Source organism: Pagrus major, chromosome 10, assembly GCF_040436345.1.
Source record: "Pagrus major chromosome 10, Pma_NU_1.0".
NCBI lineage: Eukaryota > Metazoa > Chordata > Actinopteri > Spariformes > Sparidae > Pagrus > Pagrus major.
The window spans coordinates 24794650-24816106 of NC_133224.1; positions in this window are offsets into that span (position 1 = coordinate 24794650).

Genomic DNA, 21457 nt, shown 5'->3' on the forward strand with positions numbered 1-21457 from the left:
CGTTCCTGTGAGCAGATAAGGCTGTTTATAAATTGATTTGGTTATGCTTCATTGATAATAAAAAGGAGCCAGGCTTTGTTTACCTAACAAAACACACACACACACACTCCGACACACACACACACACACACACACACACACACACACACACACACACACACACACACACACACACACACACACACACACACACACACACACACACATAGCATGCCTTATTTGGATCCCTGCTGAATGTGTATGCATAGTGCCTGCGTACGTCTGTGTAGGTGTAAGTGAGAGTCAAGAAAGTTGTGTGTTTTTAAGCGAGCGCGTGACAAAGGAAGGAAGGAAAAGACAGAACTGCAGGCCACTGGAGTGACAGGGTCAACCTTGAGGAAAGGATATAAGGAGAAAATCATTAGAGGAAAGTAAAGGTGAAAGCAGGCAACACTGAAGGGGGCCTAATCCTTGTTCACTCCCGTTAATGAAAGTCATCAGTCACATCCCTATGCATGACAATGACGTGTGCACGTGCAATGACACACACACACGCACATTTACACATGCGTGCACGTCATGTAAAATAGCATGAGAATTTTTGTATCTCATTCAAACAAACTCTGGCTCACTTGCAGATTCCTTCACCACATGACAAACCGGGCGACTCCGTGTTTGTTTTTCCACAGATTAACATTTCGGAAATGTCTAATCTCGCAGACGAATCTGTCACCTGCTTCGTTTGGTGATGTCACCGAGCGTGTGATAAGCTATACCTTTTTTCACTGTGTGAACACAACAAATATAGTATTATTGGCTGTGACAAGCCTCAGGGAGGATTTGAAATTAAGTCTCATGACTACCTTGCTGTGGAGTAAAGACAGGGGAAAAAAGAGAGAAAAAAAGTCGAGGATGAGACAGGAGTCTTAGCACTGTATTGCTGAGATTTACAATTGATACATATCAGAAAACAGCAAAGCTGTATACTTACAGTACATTATCGAGGGAAAGCCATGCTCATGCAAGTGCACTGCTTTGCTCCATGCAGGATAGACCTTTTTTACATTTTAACTCATCATATTAGGAAAAGTAAAGGTGTTACTAATAACATTAACAATGGTTCCATTAAATTCAAGTGTCCCAGTAAGCCATGACAGAATGACAGTGAGCCAGCATGAACGATACCAGGATCCTGAAATTGGAGCAGCAAAATGAAAATCAGCCATCATTAATTGTGTTATTTACACCTTTGCTTTCCCTACTGTTACATGTCAAAATGTCTTCTGTGTAAAATAGAGCCTGTGGGAGCTAAGCTTACTTCTTGGCACATAGTACTTTGCAAAAATATAATATTAGTTTGCAAGTTTAATGATCTCTCCTAATTAGGCTTGCTGCTTTTTCAAAGACAAACAGGCTACAACATTGTTAAGAGATCACTATACGAATTCAAACAACATTTTTGTAACAAACCTATTACTTACTGACTAAAATTTTACCCAGTAAACAGGATCAATTTGGTGATCATAATTTGTTACTCTGTAGTTAAGGAGTCCTTATTTAAAGATATAATATGTAGGAATTCTGCACCAAAATGTCTCAAAACAACTATACCTTTGTTATATATTTTGTTGAGTTGTGTATTAACACCCTCCCAAATGATTCCAACATATGATAAACAGGAATTAATTATATCATTATAGTCTTAAGTTATGTAAAGTGATCTGCCTGCTAAAAACAATCTACACTTAGAAATCTCAGAATCTACTGTGTTCATTGCTGTTAGCACTAATCAGTACTCATGAAGAAGGTGACATGGGCCCGAATGGTATGTTACTGATAGCAGCCAACTTGGTTTAGCTGATAACGGCGCTCTGAAAGAATACTCCCCAGTCGAAGGAAATTTATATATATATATTATGTACCATATTTAGCACTAGAAATCACGCTTACACCCCACCTGCAGAACGTTAGCGAACACTTTATCCTTAACCAGTGTTTCAATGCCCATTTTTACTGTCATCTTGGGCATTTCAGATTAAACAAAAAAAAATGTTACGAAAAACAAGTAAAAAGTGTCTAAATCTAAATTGAATCAGTCTGGAATCATTTCAGTCATTTCATCATCAGTCCCCACCACTTAAAATTGATCTATTGTTTTAATGACATTAGTGTTCCTCTTTAAAAACCATGCGATCATGCAGATATGTAGGAAGATAGTTGCTTTTGGAAGGACTGTTACATTCACTGCACAGGAGAGGATACACTGAAGTTAGTTTACACAACAAATCCCATTCAGATAGGAAGTAATTTCAAAGTACAATCTGGTACAACTAGCCAATAGCCTTTCATCACAACCTGACAGCATTGCAAGGACACAGTGGATTGTTATTTAGCCCTAGTCAACTATATTGTGCAGCAAAATACATTTAATATCCTTTTGCTATTTTTGTGGCAGATTTATTTCCACTGGAAACATCCTGACCTTTCTTTGACACTCTCCATTGAAGCATTCCCCCTTTTACACTAAAAACTGGTTGCATGGGAGGTACAGTAGATTACAAGATCAGTAGCTCTGCTCAGGGGACACTACTGTCTCAAGATTTATGATGATCAGGAAGCTCATCAGAGGAAGAGAGGAGAAGAGGGAGAGAGAGAAAGAAAAAAAAAGAAGGAAACATTGACGGAGAGGAAAAGTTCCAATAATCATAAACATCCGGCTTGTATTCCCAGAACAGCAAGTCCTGTGCGAAGCTCATTAGCATTCAGCCGACCCACCAGATTACTCGGGGCACTCTGTAATTTGCAATAAAAAATAAAGATGACGCCAAAACAAAAACAAATCTGAGCTGATACAAATTAGGAGGAACGCGCTTGGTTAGTCTGTCAAAGCAGTAAATTTCCCTGCGCCGCGTGAAAAACTCAGGTCGCTAGGCCCGAGCACAGGCGGGGGAAATTAATGAGCTGTCTGTTTGTGTGACTTTATTCCCCTTGTATCTCCACCATTTTGCCTGGACAGTGTATCAATCTGCCTTTACGGTAATGATGCTTCCGTGCTGGAAATTATTGCATTAAAGTGATTGGATTCATTTCGGCTGTGGAGAAGGAGAGTTCTCCTGGGACCTGCATCCTCCTGGTATAGGTGTACAACCAGAACTGTTCGATTTTTTTTGCACACAGCAAGCTTCCTCTTGACTGTTTTGCATGGTGAAGACAAAATTTCCTCCATACCATTTCCCACCTACAATCTTTAAAGAGTCCCTCTTTACTCTAGAGTTGTTATATGGGACATTTATCACATCTCCACAGTTGGCCTCAGCTGGTTTATCAGCCGAACCAGTGATGTCACCCAATCCTCGGATGTTTTAATGAAGCCAATCCTTTCCCCCGATGCCAGTGAGGGTCTCTCTCAGCATGGAGGCTCCAGCTGCTGGCTGACACCCCGATAAGCCAGACCTCTCACTCCAGCACCTCACACTCCACATGCTGACTCATCACTCGGCCTTTCAGATTAAGAGAAAGGTCTGGTGGGTGACGCCGCATGGGGGCCAAGCGCCAACTGCCCGATCTGAAAACCTACCTAACCTCTGCTTACACTGATTGAAACATGCTGATATGGGAGATACCCAGTGGAAAAAAAAAGTTTGAATACAGACCAAAATAGGTTAGGGAATGAAACGCTTGCTGATGCTGCACTAACATGGCAGATGGGAAATGAAATTGTCGGCTCTTTCCGCTGTGTCCCTCTATCTGTTCACCCATCCATCCATCTAGTGATCTATCCTCCAGCAGCAAGAAAAAGCAGGGTGGGGAATGCAAGCCACCTGAAGCTTTTAGGTCAGCTCTCATGGGACATCACCCCGCATCCCCGGAGACTGTGACTCGGTTACAGAGTCCTAACCTGGCAGAACGGCTGACCTTTCTTTGTCAGTGTGCTACACACTGTGTAACACTGAGGGATTGTCATACTCCGGACAGCTGTGTCTTTGCTTGTGTATGCATTAAGCCACTTTCTGATACTTGTAACTGCGGGGAAACATGGCTGCTTGTCTGTCCGAGCTGCATGCTAACCTGCTAAGCTGTTGTTCTCATTTCTCCTCCTGTGTTTCACTTGAGGTCGATAAAACGGACATTATCTGCGACTAAGGAAGAAACAAATGGAGAAAGCTTCTGGACAAAGCCCAGTCACTAGAATAACATGTTGGTATTTTACATTTCTGCAAACCACGGATACATTCAAACTTGTATGTGTCAAATATACCATATTGACATGTCTACAGCATTTGTTATATTGCCTTCACATTAAATGTATATAAGCTGATTTTCATGTCAGGAGGTGGTGGTAGCATTACAGCTGGGTGAGATGGCTGCCGAGCCAGAGACCACTGTTCAGACGGTGTTTCAATATTTTCAACATAGCAAAGGTACAGCTTTATTATGGTGAACGTGCTAACAATATTTTCCATATTACACATCCAGTACAAAATCACAAAATTTTCATCAGCTTGTTGCCAACTTTGTCTGTCTAGGAGTTGGTGTATGGTTGGTTTCTCAGAGCTTTTTGGCTAAAAATGGCTGCCTGCTGATGTTTGGCGAGAGCTGAATCTGCAGGCTGCAAAACCAAAACATAAGATAAACAAGGCTAAAAAGCTTCAGAGCCGAGAGGAGGTGTAGAATTTAGGAATAATTGTTATGATTTGTGGGTGATTGTAGTGGACACCAAAACAGGAAAAATAATTTATTTTACAAGCTCAAGTGGTGGACAAAGGTAGCTGGCGCTGGCTTGGGCTGTGGTTTAGCTGGTGTGGTAGCGAAGCTCACAGCAGAGTCGGCAGGTATGTGAGGCAGGAGCTCCAGCACTCCTAGAAAACCGTAGCCAGCCTCTGCAACGCACCTCTCAAAACACACAGACAAAAACAAAACACCAAGCACGGTAAAAAACACACAGCCAGCCCAAACTTTACAATAATTCTATACAGGCTTTTGATGAAACACTGCAACCAAGTGTCATTGCAGTTAGTGAAATAGTGACAATATTTAATGTATAGGATTCATGTATGTGGGCACAATCATAAAGATTGAATTTCAATATATCAATTTCAATACCCACTATGTGTCTTTGTGACAATATGTATTCTTTTCAGAGTTTGTGTGTTATCCATTTCATTTATTTCCACACAGCTCTGATATGGAGCTGACTGAAACAGTTGGACAGCTAGTTCTGGCATTGTCACCTTCACATAAATCCCTGACATAGCTGTCTGGAGATATTTACAGATAGAGAAGGCGTCAGGGGATGGCAAAGTGCTGAGATAAACCTCCCCTCGCCCCCCTCCCATTTTTATATCTGAACCCATAAATATAAACATATACATTCATATTTGCCAAATCGGTATGGCGACTGAGATGCATGGCTGGCGACAGGAGGAGGAGACGCTAGAAATAATCCATCATGCCCAGAAACTGAAATAGAAACCCTAAACCTCTGTGGACATCCCGGGCTGTGTCTTCTGGCCTGAGAACAGGGCTGCACGGATGCTTTCTATAGGACCCTTGAGCTGCTCAAAGATTATGGGGTGAGAAAAAAACAAAAATACCCTCTTCGTCTGTTCTCCAAGCTTGGCTGGGGTTCTTATTGCCGACTATGTATCCATTACTGCTTTCCTCTGGTGCCCCTGCATCAATACAGCCCAGAGAAAATCTGGTGCGGCGGCACCTTCCATTGACAAAGCATGTCTGGGTGGGTCGATAGTGTATTAATATGGGACAATGGTGCTAGCCACGTGTGGCTCACACCACTAGGCCATATCGGAGTCTCTAGCACGCCCAGTGGCTGTGTGAATGGCCTTGAGATCCACTGGGGCAGCGGATGCGTCTTGTGTGTGTGCGTCTCTGTGTGTGTGTCTGAGCTAGGACTGTTTTCAACCCCAGAAGTCCCAATAACTGACTACTAGACCAAAGAGAAAGAACAAGGCAGAAAAACAAGGTCCATCGCTAACAATGCTACAATGCTGTTTGGCTGAAAAGACATGCAACAGAGAATGTGCCTATTGACGGTTTGTGGGTGTGGGGACATGAAAACAAATTTGAGGCCTAAGATTTGGGTACATGCAAAAAATGATCCAGTGCTTTCACTTTGCTTTTTTCAGGCTTGAATATATTCATAGTGATTAAAAAAATGAAGAATAAAATACTAACAGTATAAATATGACAGTATAAGCCAATTTCAAAGAAACAACAACACAAAGCACGACCGAGTCCATGTTGGTTTAACATCGTATATCGTATATACTTATTTATGGGCCTGTCGTACCCAGTTGAGAAAGACCACGCAGCCATGTTCAGTCATCAGCAAGAGCTTGCTTTGGCTTAAATAAGCTTTGTCAGTTCAATCCATTTTGTTTATCTACATCACTGCGATGCTATTAGATGACGACGTATTACTGTGTCACTTTTGTCCTTGCTTAATTTGGTTAAAAGGGACGGAGTAAATCATTTTTATTGTGGGACCTGTGCAAATTCTGTGAAATCTGCATATGTGTGAAAATGTGAATGCGCATGCACAAATTTACTCATCGCCACTGATCAGTTTCTGGAAGCTCTGTGTTTCTTTCTTTTTCTTTCAAGATAACGCAGACGAAAATTATGCAAACCACTGACACACTGAGCCATAACTGACAGTCTAAACCATTAACACACATGTTCAGCCACACAGTTAAATGTCCCGTCTTGTGCATGCTTGCAGACACCCACACCCACACACACACACACACACACACACGTGGTTTGGTGATTTACTAGTACAGATGAGGCCCTGGGAGTACCTCTGCCACCACAGCACTCAAATCAAAGCTGTCAACAGGGACCCTGGAGGAAGGGAAGAATCAAAAAATATCTCCTTGCTTTTCCTCCTCACCATGACCTGTGTGTGTAGAGACGAGTTGGTATGAGTGCATATATCTATTCGTGTGTGTGTGTGTGTGTGTGTGTGTAGGTGTGTAGGTGTGAGAAATGTGTGAAAAGATGGGCGAAACCTATCAGCTGGCTATGTGGGAGATCGGCAGGATGCCCGATTCACCTTCTCCCCCTCTGTCTGGCCATTATTCCTTGGGAAATATACGCCTTTGGATGCACGGTGGCCAGAGGCTTGTTTACTTGCTAAACAACCTTGGTAGCTGAGTGGCATTTTCAGTGATGCGGCGAAGAAGATTGACTGTCTGCCGACGCTGGTTGGTGTGTCCACAGTCCCGATGCATTCTTTACTATCTCTGCCAGCTTGCTCGCCTCCCATTACATACCAGCTCACCTCAGAGGCAGAAAACACACAGATGCCATTTGTGTACTCATCTGCTGGCTTACATACACATATGCAAATACTCACGCACTCTCACACACACACACACACACACACACACACACACACACTCCAGCCCATTTTCATCCAAATGAATTGGTTGTTCCACACGTGCATGATATCTATCCCACCCCTGGATCCAATTTCCATGTTGATGAAACTGTGAATTTACAGTATAAATGCATCTAAACACACTGGTGTGCGAGGTGCCTATTATAATACAGCTGATGAGTGATTGCACGGGTTTTACCATGCCATTATCATTGTAATCACTGTAATCATTTGACCCTCTTTTTGGCCATTGCAGTAAACGTGCAACCTTCATACCTGGCAGTATCTCTGTGTGAAGCGATGCAGGAATGACTCGGGGAACGGCGCAAATTGATTTAGGGAGGCAGGGGAGAAACGCCTGCCAGTTCGCTATCAAAGTTCATGCATTGTATTTACCCGAGCCCGATTACCTTAACAAGGCACATATATCACATAATTAATCCAGAAGATTACCATCAAAAATCCATAAACCAGTAACATGCTTCCTTGCGCTCCGCCATTAATTATATTTGTGGCGCTGAAAAGAAGAAGAGATTGAAAACAGAGAGACAAAAACTAGAGATAGCGAGGCAGCCACAGACCAAAAGGCATGTGGCATTTTTAATAAACATACTGATTACACTATAATTCATCATATTATCAAGATAGCTTTGTGTTATTGACATATTTTTATGACCACTGGGAGATGAACATATGAGGCATCAAGATTTAAAGGTGTTATTGATAACATTCAGCCGCTAAATGTGCCGTTCCTCTCCCCCCTTCCACTGCATTCAGTTCACAACACCGCTGTTGTTCGAATCATCTGCCCTCTCAAGTGGTTGCCAGTTTTCTTTTAGCTAACGTAGCTAACACTACCTAATGTTAACGTCCCTAACACAGCTTCAAAAAACTGGCAACCACTTGAGGGGTCAGATGAGTCGCACAACAATGCTGGTTAGCTTGCTAACGATAGCATACTGGAAGCATTCTGTGGAAATCAGCCATTTTTACATTTTTCCCCCTCAAACTGGCAACTTTTGACGCTGGCGAACACAGATACCATTTGATACCAATGGCGTTATACTGTTGGCTCACAGATCTTGTTAGAAGCTGGAACACATTGTCAGAATTAAAAAATGATTTTTCTACATGAAAAAGTCATCAATACCACCTTTAAGTCATATTATAAAGGTATCAAAATCTGCACCTTAACTTAAATACTGAGAGCAGCAATATGTAGGTTACATAGGCAATAGAAAACATCAGGGCATGAAGAGATGCATGCTCTATACTATGCTCAGATTCAAAAATCAAGGCTGACTACTCTATTACTGATCATTTTTTGTCAGATTGCATAAATTCCTTCTCTGCTGATTGAGGTTTCAAGGCGCAGGGGTCGATTTCTAAAGCCCATTATTTTCTGACTGACGGATATAGACATTGTCAGCTAGACATTTAGGCCTCCAGGCATCGCTGAAGGATGGTGCTGGGACCCGTTGCCTGGCTTTGATTCCACCTCAACCGACTTTCTCTCTCTTCCCAGACATTTTTTGTGTTGTTTATTTATTTATTTTTTTGCCCATCGACCGACTTGCTTGCATTTTTGTCTCAAGGTAGGAGTGCTTTAAAATAATCGGACGTCTTTTCAGAAAGCGTCTGCCAGTGCATGTAACATCTTTATCACTCTTGGTGTTAGGCTGATTTTGTTGGCCTTGCCTGTGGCATGTTCGACAAAAGAGCGAGCACCCTGTCAAAAGGTCAGCCCCCCCCTGGGTGCAAACATGGAGACAAAGCAAGTCTTCAACACTGGATATTGATTTTTTTAAGAAAAAACTATTTCTTATGTTTAAGATTTTGAAACCTGAACAGACTGAGATCACCAGCTTGATACATCAAAATTGAATGAGTATTCTTCTGATTTCCTTTTTGCCTTGCCAAAAGTGCATCTTTACCCCTCTATACCCTTTTCACCTGGTGTCCCAGTTCCACATCCCCTCCTATTCTCTTCTCTCCTTCTCTGCAATGATCTCCATTTGTTTCCCCACTCACAGCATCTTCCTGTCTGATGTCAACATCTGACTTTTCACCTTTGTGGATGTTGTGCATCTCTTTTCCTTTCTTCTTCGCTCATATGTCTTCTCCCCTCCCTCTTTCTTCTCTCTGCATGATGGTGATGGATGGGCCCTATGGATGAGTGGGCTGTGAGAGGGGCTGTGATGAAGACTGGCCTTGGAGGGGAGAAAGTGAGAGTGAAAGGTGTGTGTGTGTGTGTGTGTGTGTGTGTGTGTGTGTGTGTGTGTGTGTGTGTGTGTGTGTGTGTGTGTGGGGGGGCAACATAAAAGAAAGGGAAAAAGTAGGGTATGTAGAAAGAAGGACAGAGAGAATCAGAAAAGCAGTGAGAGGTGGAGCAGACAAAGAGAGCAAGACAGGGAAGAAAATAGGGAGGTGAGCTGTGGAGAAGAAGTGGATGAAGATGATGGCGGGTGTAGGCCTCAGGGCTTTGCTGTTAATGTTAGGGGGTGTACTGACCCTGCCTTGTGCCTGGGGCTGTGCCTCAGATCAAGTCCTGGGCTGATCAAACCCCAGGTGATGAGCTGAGATGGACTTGGGAAGGCTGCAGATCCTGCAAAGTATAAATTGTATAGATTTAAAACTTGAGATTATACTATTAAGAGAGATCTGTGACTGCTGCACATACCCCTTGTCCAGTTTTGAGTTGCTCGCTAGTTGGATGCCCAAGACTAGACGTAATGCTACAACCTGCACAGGGAGACAGCAGCTGACGGCATCATTGGCAACCATTGGAAGTTTTTGATAGCTTGTCGCCATGTTCTGTAGGTACAAAAGGAGGTAGAGGTGGGGAATTGGACGATTTTAGATCATGTTTGATCTTGAAGTTGCCCACAATCTCCTTTTCAGATAATTCGTAGGGAAGGTGGAATTTAATGTCCTCTTCTGTTTCCAAACTTTACATAAGCTCATGGACTAGTGAACGAACCAACAGGGTGATGTAACCAAAAAGATGGTCAATGCAAGATAGGAAAAATTATTTCTCATTGCTCTTCCTTGGTTGACACATTGGAAACAAGGCAACGTAAAAGATAGTGGCACGGCGGATGAAGAGCTTGAGCCAAAAAAGAACTAGCTTTAATGCAATGTTGTGTTTTAATGTTGCAAAGGGAGAAATTCAAAGGCTTTGTTTAAGCCTGGCTAAAGTCTACAGGGCATTTCAAAATTGGGAAAAAAGACTGCAATTTAGATTGTGGATCGTGATTGCAATTAAATAGGTTGTGATATTATTTTCTGGCCAGATCCCCCACCCCTAGTAGAAGATAATCCAGAGAAAAAGACAAAAAAATCCTGAACACCATCAATCGCTTAAACTGACTTGAATGACATTTCCCTAACCCTAACCCAGATCTTCATCAGGTAAAATTAAATCAAACATAATTAAATAAAACAACATCGTCAAACCGGTGAGGTCTATCAGATGACACTGTAAAGCAGATTCTGCAATCAAAAGTCATCGGCTGATGTTAAACATGTTAACAGATGTACTTGTTAGCTGTCGTGCTACCTTGGCTAACCTCTGTTTGTCTCACAACCTCTCGGTCACAACCCTCCTCGGATTTCCCAGGAGACTATCCTTTTTCTAAACCCTCTCCCGGTTTCCTCAGGGGATTACTATCCTCCCATATTTCTCCCGATTTACGAGAATATTTCACACCTTTTCTCCTTTTAGTTATCACAACCTGTTACCCCTCGTCCTCCTCAGTCAGTGAGAGACAGACAGAGAAATGGAGAGGAGTGAGAATGTTTAAACAGAATTCAGATGCCCTGGAGAGATGAATTCCCATTTCTTACTTAAAGTTTTAGAGGAGATGGTCTGTAAAATCTGCCACGTCGATTTTTCTGGCAATCACAGGGGTCGCACGGCATCAGTCTTCATCGAGAGGCTGACAAACACAGGGCAGTTACGTGCACAGACTCTCTAAGGAGCAGGGGCCAAAAAAAGTCTAATTAAAATGATTTGACATAAGGATGCTGTTGCATTTTATGTCTTATTTTGTTATTTTCATTCTTTAAATGACCCCAGAATGCAGGAATCACAGTCTTTGACTCGCAAATCTTTGAGGGGTAGGACGCCCCAGAACGCCACTTTATTTTCAAATCCTCACTATTTTGAAGGGCTCAAGGTTGGCAAGTATGCTTGAGCGCCTCCCCATTTAATACTATTCATTCTCTCATGTCATACTTGTCTCAAAGGCTCAGACTAGGCTCATCTTTACTCTTTTTTAGCATTTTTGGCAATAATAAAATCAAACACGGTGCCTCTGTCAAATTGCCTGGGACGGCTCAGGGTGCAGTAAAGTCTTACTCAAATTAAAAGAAAAAAAACAATCTGGGACAGGAAATCGTATCATAATCTCTCAAATCAGATCATACATGTGGAAATACACAAAAAGGAAACTCAAGTATGCACAGGGACACACATACTGCACCTCTTGCTTTGTGGGGCACAGCTTCTCTGAGAACTAGAGACATCCACCATAAAGGATATCATCTGATTTGTACAGCGCACAATAACGGAGAAGAATGCTTTATCATTGAATGAGCAAATCTGTTTGACTCAGCCATATATCTTTACATCCCATTGCGTACTACACATAAATGCAGGGATCTTGAGATGATAGCTGAATTGTAAAGGCCCGTGATTTTCTACTAGCATCATAAATACGCCACATCCCATCCTGTCAACGACGTAGGCCATCCATCCAACTTCCTACTTACATTCTATTACCGGGGAAGGAAATGAAGGATCCCTGGAGAGACCCTAAAGGGGATCCATTTGGAGAGGAGGGGAGTGGTGCGCTGGACGATTTTTGACCCCTTTCACCCGCTGTGAAGCCTGTGGGGACTGCAGGGACTCGCATAGCTCTGTCACTGACAGAGCCCCGGGGTCCTGACACCTGCACAACTCTGCGATGTGACAACGAGAGGCGGAGGCCAAGAGTAGGTTCTTGATGACAGGCCTCCGAGGAGTCCCACAGCTCCGAGACAGGTGAAAGGGTCAGAGAAAGAATGGTTGGAACCACGCAAGAGTTGGTGGAACATGGGTGTTTCTGACAGAGACTACTTTGACTTGGAATTCCCTGCCAGAAACTCTAATATGTAAAATGACTCCTACTTTTTATTCTATCATTGTTGTTTTTATTGTCTCTATATCTTGAGGATGTCTGCCGTGTTCTCTTTGATTGGATGTAGTTGATGTTTTTGCATTTTGCAATAGTTGAAGATGTAGATCATGCTGTGTTTATTGTCAAGTGGTTTGGAAAAACTGTGCTATGCGCCTGACTGCGATTAAAACATTCCTACTTTAGAGTCATTATGACACTTCCTACACACATTCTCAGCAAGGAGCCACTCAGAAGACACTCAGAAATGGAATTAAAATTAAAGATGACATGTTGCAGTTCTCCTTTATATTAACACTGTGGATTCTACACAATCAAAGGACTGACAAGCTGAACTAGCAACTTTGATACAGCATCACTTGTAGACATATGACTTATGTAAAACCTAAAAATATATTCTTGCCAAAACTGATAAAACTGACATACCCAAATTGCAACTCATATGCCTTTTTAAATGGCTCACACCAGTTGAGTTCAACTCCTGAAGCACTTTATTTTGCAGCTTTTGGGCCAATTTTATCTGAGACATCCTAGTGTGTGTTTGCCTGTGCATGTCGCTATACCTCTCGACAAACATCTATCAGTGGCGACAGTCCTCTTCCCCTGGGCTTTCACCCCAGCACCTAACTGGAGCTGACCTGTCCAATCTTATCTGGACCCCGAGAGCCCTGTTTGCCTTCATCTCAGGTCCCCCCACCCGCAATTGTCCCCTTCCCTCCCACCCTCCTCCCATCATCCGCTAACTGCCAACCTTAATCTGCGGATAATCCCATCTAGCCCACACCAGTAATGGCTGGGAGGCAGTTTTATTGTCTCTAGAGTCTTAGAGGATAGAGTAAACTGACAAACTGGCTGTATATAGTCACTTAACTACACAAAGATAAAGTAGGTGACATCCAACTTCATTCTTAAGGCTGTAGCTCAATTACTCCTGTAGAGAATGACTGAAGATGATGTGATGTTTGTGGTGTCAATGGATTATTGTTGACATCCATGCGGACCAATGAAATCAACACATTTTAATGATATAACATTAATGGGGCACAATTTAGTTTTGGAGAAACTCAAAATTTTAATATTTACCAAAAAGGTGGCAGGGTCCGCCAAATCTAAACAAAGTAAAACTGTATGAAATTGTGTTGACCTTTAGGGTCATATTATTTATTCATGAAAACAAATAGAGTTCATTTATTTTGTTTGTTTAAGCATAAAAAAAAATCAGTCAATAAAGATCTTTCTCTTCTGATTAAAACTACATAGTGCACCTTAAATACTAAGATGTCAATGTTTCATTAATTGTTTTGAGTGAATTGTCCAACACATTCATTATAATGCTACCCACAACATATATAAATTCTGCTCATGATCCATGTATCGACACAGGACTGGAGTAGATACTGTATCAATTATGATATGGGTCAAAAGTGCAACTCGTATAGTATAGGTTATGGAAGAGAAAAGGCTAATTAGCATTGTAAAGTGCATCTAGAGCTTGTTTGCGCATAACCTTGTAAGGCATCGCATGTCTGTTTGTGTGCTTCACAAATAAATCAACTAATTGAATATGCAAAGAACAGCGGTATATCAGTGGCGAACACAAACACAACAAGAAACAAAGTGGGACGCATCGTGAGCTATTTATTAAAACCCAGCGATAAACAATGTCCATCAGAGCTGCCTGTGGGAAGCATTGAGCCGAAATATACCATAAAAATCTATGAGGTGCAGTCTGCAAAAAGACCATAAAGATAGGAAGAAATAGCATTGAAAAAGAGGATTTATTATCTCATTACCATTACACCAAAGTGTATGGAAATCTAAAATCTTTCTCGGGAACAATTAAGGATTAATCATATGTTTCGGAGAGTCTTTTTGAAGTATTTGTTGTGTTTGCAAAACTTGAAATGAACTGAAACCTTTCTTGACAAGGTGATAATTTCCAACTAAAGGAGCGATATCTGCCCAATGTCTCTCCTGGCCAGCTCGCCAGAAATGGAATATAGCAGGTCATTATGGCTTGGCTGCTTCCTGGCTTTTCATAATACACTGCTAAATGAGATGAAAAGGTGGGCCGCTCGGTGACTCAGTGTCAGACCTGTGTTTGTGTGACTGTCTGTGTGTGTGTTTGTCCGTCTGATCACCTGAGTGTCAGGCTAAAATGTGGGACGTCGCTTTTAAACGGAATGGGCTGAAATGGCCAAGTCGACCCATCCCTTCTCATGCTCCAACATGATCTAGCACAGGTAAGCCCATTAGCATGGGGAAAAGGTCACTTTGAGGAGTGGAAATCAAATACAGGGATTTGGGCAGGGCCATTAAGCCACCAGGGCTATTAGTATTCATGCGGTGCAGATTAATGGAAAATATGAGCCCTACAGAGGGGCCATAGTATTAAACTCGATAAGAGCTGATTTGCCCAACCTCCGACATCCCTGTTTTCCCACACCCCATTTCTACTCTTTTCTGTATTAATATTAATGATCATATTTTTTTTTTCATTTGAAGGCACAATGCTGTCATATTGCAGGGTTTTGTGGCTCACCCAGCTGCCACTGCTGTGATTGGCAAAGATGTGATTAATTGTCAACCAGGGGACCTAACATTGCTAGTCATGCAGAACACTGTCAGTGAAGCAAATGGTAATAGTGTGACTTCATATTCTTAAATGGTGATGATGCATCATGATAACGTCTTCAAAGTAATGTTTCTCCTGCTAATCTGCTCCAAGCGCTGTAGCTGCTTGTTGCTCTGTTGTATGAAGTCAGTATCCCAGTGATGGTGGATTTATAGTGTAGAGTACAGGTTTCCAGCGCCAGTAGAGATTGTTGTGAGAGAAGACAACATGAAGAAGTTAAAGAAAGGCTCATTTTCATTTGTTTAAATGTATTTAATAAATAATTTTGCAAGCCTAATTTAGTTATAAAATCAAAAATAACCATGTCCCCTGTGAGTTACAATTTTTCAGGTGCTCTTCATGTGTTTTTCAATCAGATGAAATTGTATTTTAACAAATATTTAGCTTTGTTGCGGCCCATCTCTGACAGACAGACCAGGTTTGTATCGGGTGTGACAAAGCTCAGGTCGTGCAGACTGTATAAAAAGCTTAGACGGTGCCAGTTGCCACTCCTGGCAGATCCCCACCCAACAGTGGCCATGCCCCCCTCCCCCTCTCCTCCAACTCCCACCCCTCCACCCTACAGTTGCCCCTGTCCCCCCAGCACACCCCGCCTTCCGCTCCATCTGTCGGCCAATAACCTGCTGGAGCCTGCCATGCCGTTAGCGCACCTGTGCCTGCCACCTCAAATAGAGCTGTTTGACGCACGGAGGCGGCATGCAACCGCACACAAGCACACACGCTGCCTATACCTCCAGACATACAGTATGTGTATATACAGTCTGGTCAGCATACATCCTGAAGGGCAGGCCAAAGTTGTCAGTTGAAGGACTTTGTCCAGTTACTAAGTCATCCATTTTCTGGAAACTCAGCAGTCAAAAGGTTGCAGATAGGAACTCGCTCCCTTTTTATGTTTGTCTCAGATACACTTGTTTCCTGGACTGTGACCACAAGAGCACAATGGGACTGCCTAAGGCCACGGTCCGGCTGTGTCATTACCTTACACGGCCAATGCTTCCATCCACACGGGGCACACATGCCACGGGGAGATGGCCACCTCTTTCCTCATTAGTTATAAAGTAATGGCTGTGGTCCACAGAGTCTTGCCCTGCATTTCCCCTGTGCAACACAAGTGCTCCTGTACCAATACCTCCCCGCAGCCCCCGCCCAGGCGTGGTGAAGCATCACTCTGCATCTCCTTCAGCCATCTGCTTACCAATGAGGGCTGTCAATGCATGCACTAACAACTTCCTGAAAAGTAAGAAAAAGAAGAAAGTATTTTAAGAGTTTAACACATGAGTAGTCCCCCAAATGCTGTCCCAATTTTTTTTATCAGTATTAATGTAGGCCCTGAAGCTGGGCGTCTACAGATGTTCAATGACAAGACAGTCAAAAGTTTAACTGTCTGAACTCTTTGATTTCAACTAACTGTGTCAAATTGCATTCGGTTCACACACTTTTACAGATTTTCTCCTGTTAATGCATCCCAACAGGGTCCTGAATGGCACTCCTCCAAAAACAACTGCTTCCATCCTTCCATTCGGGCCGGAGCATGCCGTTCAGACATCTGTCAAGCGGTTCAAATGTGACTCAAGCATTTTAAATGCCACACGCTTTAAAATGACTCCACCTCAACAGCTTGAACTGTTCGAATCATGGGAACATTTGGAAATTTAAATCGCCATAGACCAAAAAAAACACAAACAATCACTGAATCTATTTATATGAAAACAACACAATCAAACCCCTAAGAGTCACATCTAGAATCAGCATATATGAAACTAATGTTTTAGTGGTACGCGCTCTCAGCTACAGAGTCTTACATTTTCACAGTTTACAGCACAGTTGGATGTGTTGAAGACATGAAGCACCCCCGAAAATACCGAGCATGACGAGTGGCATTTACCTCGATGGGAAGCTGATGCCACTGAAGCTAACTGTTGAATGACAGGCTATTAGTAAAACACCTGTTCTACTTCCTGGGGAAAATGTCAAGACTTGAGATCAGCTGATGAACATGAGAGTTAAGACTTGAAATTCAAATTAGGGCTCACTGTCAGGACCATAAGCCAAGGCCTATGTGACGGTGAGGCAAATAATTTCAGAATGCAAGTCGATCTGAGATGGACATAATGAAAACTATGCTCAGGAGAGTCACTTAAAATTGTCATCTTTTGCCTTACAGAAGTTGAATGTTGTTCTTTTGTCATCCTTTCACACTTCCTTAGTATGAGAGAGAATAAAAAAGCCACAATTAGTCAGTATTAGTCATAAATGAATAATTGATTCAGATTTGAAATTCAGATCAGGCCCCCAGAATATTCCCACATGGAAGCCTTGGCACAACAAAAAGCCTGTCAGGGCAAAGATGTATGTTTAAGTAACACTACAGGATGCCTCAACACGGCCCCAGTGGAGAGCGATAGTACCACTCCATGTCAGCACAGCAGCCAAGCACCCTGTACCTCTTGGCAGGCTGCTGCAATGTTTTCAATAATTAGCGAGAAATGCTTTTCAGAGAACTGAGGTCTTGTATTTTGCCCAAGCGTCACTCTAACTGAGCTCGATGTAGTGAAGACATTTATCATCGTACTTGCTCATTCAATCAGGATTAGCCTTTATAAAGTTGCTGCAGGAACTCTCCTCCTCATACATTTATTTTTCATAAGACAACAACCCAAGGGTCAAAATAGCAGATGAAAGCAAAGCTCTGTTTATAAAGGTGTTATATACTTTGAACTTAAAATGATGCGTATACACATACGTTCACCAACCCCAACCCCACACACATTCACCAACCCCTATCACCTATAAATTATGTTTATATACTACTAATTTGTAATGCAAATGTGAATACATTTTGAATAAAATTTAATTTTGCACATTTTTTTTATCAATGTTAATCAACGTATCTGCCATGTCACAAAATGTTGACACTGAACATAACTAAAGAACATTTACTGACATTTATTTATTTTCCTATAATATTGCTATTGATTGACTGATCTTTCCCTAAAGTGCTGCCAGTAACTAAAAATAATCATAAACAAGTTGCTGTTGTCAATGTGTGTGAATAGTGTATTGCAAGATTGCCTATTTTGGCAGAAAACAAGTGCTATATCGTCAGTGAAAATGTATCTGATATGTTCATTATCAACCTTTTTTTTTTACTTTCCATGTACGTTGATTTTCATTTCCTCATTATGTTAATAGCACACATCTTTCGGTTGGCATTACATTTCCCTTAAAACGTATTTGCGGTTGCAAGGTAGTAATATATTAACCCTAATTTCTAGACGACAGCAACATTTGTTGTAACTTTTAGAAGACAGTAAATCTTGTTTGTAAAGGCACCGGCAAATGATTGACGAAATGTATTCATGCGGTATACTTTGAGTCTACATGACAAGTGTGTACACAAACATAATGTATATAATGTTCAAACCAAAGAAGCTGTCAAACATGGAGACAAGTATGCCCATACTGATTACAGTATGCACATCTATACCACCAAGTAAACATACCCATACATAATTATACCAATATTGATACAGGTCCAGATATTAAGTGTCTAGCTTCATACCTTTGTAAACTTAATTATGGCATACCGTATAAACAAGCCAGAAGTTGGGGTTAATTTTTACTTACCTTTTAGCTCAATACTGTGTATCCATACTGCATGTAGTATCCATATAATCAAATGATGAAATATCACAGTAGAATTTTTACATGGACTGTATTTGGGTCTTGTTCTATTTGAATTTCCAGAGATTCAAAGCTCTATTTGAGGTCCAGATTCTTTGGGATTATAGTTCCCTAGAATCTAATTCGATCAAAGTCCCATTTCTATTTTTTTCTCTCCTTTTAACTTGATGGATTTGTTTATGTAAATTAAAAACTTTTCTTAAGAAATGTCTGCACGATCAATTTAAAAACTTAAACTTGCCTGTAGTTACTTATTATTTTGAAAATGGCAAAGAAGGCATGCTCACTAATCTGTTCATGACTGTGCGTAGCTGTTTTTTTTTTTTAAAAAAAAGCTTCTTTAGGGACACTATTAACAGCAGTGGTGCGGGGGTAGTATTTCTGTTTTTCAAATTGCTGTGCATCCTCTAAAGTTGCTGTCGACAATTTTGCCTGCAAAAGATGTCTTCTATTCAAGGACCAAATGTTCCCTATGTTGCAAGATGACCTCTCGACAGACGAGCAATCACAGTAGTCAGCATTCATAAGCCTGGTGCTCGGCTGAGCTTGCAGACATTACCAACAAGTTTTCACACAGTTTGATAAGACAGTAATACTGAGGAAATAACCTTGCCAGGTTACGCCTGTACACTATCATTGATCCTCCACAACAGCAAATAAGGAAAACAGAGACAACAGGATAGAAACGGCACATTCTCCATCTCTTGTGTCCTTTTAATGGAGAAATAGTACTTTTCCCTCTTTGCTGTCCTCAGCGCAATGCTTTTCTCCTGCTTTTACAATTTAATAACTACCTCTATTCCTTATCAAAAAGGATTTTTTTTAGCGGTGGCTTGTCAGATAAAGGCCAGGGTTGTCACCAAACTTCTCTTGCTGCTGCGAGACAAAGTCTGTTTACTTTTTCAGTCATTGCTCTTCTCTGTCACGGAAAAAGGAAATGCAAACGCTTTCCACAGAAACCTCCTGGGCATTTTCTTTGCTCATCTCTGTACCCCATTTACTCTCTTCTTCTCTTTCATCCACTTTGGGTAGTTAAGTGCTCATTGATATTCCGTTGGTCAACACGAGGACCAATAGACTTTTTCGCCCATCAAGACTCGGGAGTGGCCACTTGCAGATTGCTTCTGACATTGGCTGATGATAATTTAACAAAGCATGGCACTGATGAAAAGGCTTATGAGTTGGGATGAGCTTTTCCTCTCCTCTCGCATCATGTCCGACACTAATTGCTTTTGACATCTTGGTTTATTGTGCAAGTGTCATGGCATTTCAAACCATCTTTATTTCCCCCTTTGCTTTTAGATTGACATTAATCAAAGTCTAGAGTTAGCATAAACACATATACAACTTAATCAAGACCTTCTAGTGTGGACGAGTGTGAAATTAAAGCAACACTCCCCAGATTTTAAACATGAATTTCAGCTAATTGGTCATAAATATCCAGCTTGTGAAAACAGCAACAAATTAGCAGTTAACCCGAGTTTCAAAGAGGGCATGGAGGAAGAGGAGGCAGAGTGGACTCAATACACTTTTGAGCTGCTTTATTGGAGATGTAGGATCTATTTTTTTGTGGGCTTGGCCTTTTGTTGAGACTAACAGTGTGTTCACTTTGAATGGGGTAGTCAGCATTTTCCAGAAAAGTTAAACTGAAACGGCCCTGAAGTCAGATCTCCGACTCTGAAAGTTGGAAGAACCTCACCAACTCCGACCTCAAAATCCAAGATGGCCGCTACACACATCAACAGTAAGCGACAGCTGTGGAATATATTGTGTATTAGGACTTCTCTCTTATTTAGAGAGACGTCGGGATATTTCTAGCCCCGTTTGTGGTGACAGAACCAGGTATTTTAAGCCAAAACATTATCCTTTCCTAACCCTAACCAAATGATATTTGTTCCTAAACCCAACCAAACCATTAGCACATTATGAAATTGAAAATTTAACCTAAAGAAACGTTAAGTTACAACATGAGCAACATATTCGAAAAAGAAAATGTTCTGGCAATTAGGTTGTATACAAGCAGCACTGACCAACTTCTATCCATGGACATGTTGCAGTGCTTGTATGTGCAAAACACCGTGCAATGTGTTGTTATCAACCGGTAGCAAGCAACACAGAGGTTTTCCTGCAGGCATCCACCTTGGTTTTCTGACTTTTTGTAATGGAACACAGTCAACTTGTGGCTGACATCATTGAACACAGCATAAAAATCAGGATATCTTAGCTTCTGCTGCTTTGATTTTGGCATTTTTGGTCTCTTGCAAGGCTGCCAAGTTTATGGAAGATCAGCACTAAATCACTGAAATGGCCTGAATGAAGATTAGTAGTTGATCGTACACTGTTACTGCAACAGATGTAATGAATGGCAGCTTGCTTGGTGGTTATGTACATATCTGCTGAAATTTACCACTTTTACAGTTCCACTACATCAGGTTTTCCGATCTGCTTCCACATCTGTACAGCCTTATTTTTCAGACATGCGAGGAGCAGTGTGTTAGACGTTGCTGACCTGAATCTCGACTGAAAATCTACTTTTGAAATAGCAGCAAGTGTGTAAGTTACAGAGCACACTTTGTCCCA